Source organism: Parus major, chromosome 4A (assembly GCF_001522545.3).
Source record: "Parus major isolate Abel chromosome 4A, Parus_major1.1, whole genome shotgun sequence".
In the NCBI taxonomy this organism is placed as follows: Eukaryota; Metazoa; Chordata; class Aves; order Passeriformes; family Paridae; genus Parus; species Parus major.
Window position 1 is genome coordinate 823,128 of NC_031772.1, and position 797 is coordinate 823,924.

Here is a 797-nt window from a genome sequence, read left to right on the forward strand (position 1 = left end):
ATGGCAAATGGTGACACAGAGCCCTTCCTCTATGCCCCAGCCCTTCTGGGCCTGCTCAGCCAGGGACACCCTGCTGAAAGCAGAGTTTCCCCATGGAACCCCCATTCTCCCCTTTCTCACGCCAGGCTGAGCAGCAGGTGCTGGGCAGGGCAGGATTATCCTGACTTCCTCTCAATGGCACTCTGCTTAATTCGTAATTATAATTATCAGCAGCAACCTTGATTCTGGAGGCAAATAAAAGGCAAATATTTTCCTGATGGGTTGAGGAGTTTATGAAAACCAAACAGCTGATAATTTAAGCAAGAGGGATATTCAGCTCTTATAATATAATCAGGGGCTGTGCAACTTGCATAATGTGCTAGACTCACTGCACTAATAAAAGATTCTCTTTCTAGTTGTGTTTCTGCTCTGGCAAGAGAGGAGTGTACGTTAAAAAGAGCATTTCAAAGTTGCATCAAATTTAAATAGTCTCATTGCAGATTTCTTGGGGAAGTCAGGAGCAAAAATAGAGCTGGAAGTGAGGCGTGAAGAAGAGCTCTGTAAAAATAGTAAATGATGGCATTAAAATGGCTACAGGAAGGGAGGTGTCCTTGAGGAAGTAGGAGTGGAGTTAATCTGCTGTGAAGTTATTTGAAAACTCACTGAGAATTGCGAGGGCCTCTCAGACTGGTGGTTTCCCACCTCCGAGGTGTTCCCAGCACAGAGGAGTGAGGGGTGGGGAAGGACAGGAACCTCGCTGTGCCTCAGCCTGGGCTTTGCTCCATCACACATCCCTGGAGATGGCTCCTCCAGCCCAG

At 47.3% G+C, this 797-nt stretch overlaps 1 protein-coding gene across 1 annotated transcript in view; it reads left to right on the forward strand.

Moving 5' to 3' along the window:
- Positions 1–797, forward strand: part of F9 (coagulation factor IX) — a 10,421-nt gene that overhangs the window by 5,152 nt on the left and 4,472 nt on the right. The gene's annotated exons all lie outside the window — the stretch shown is intronic.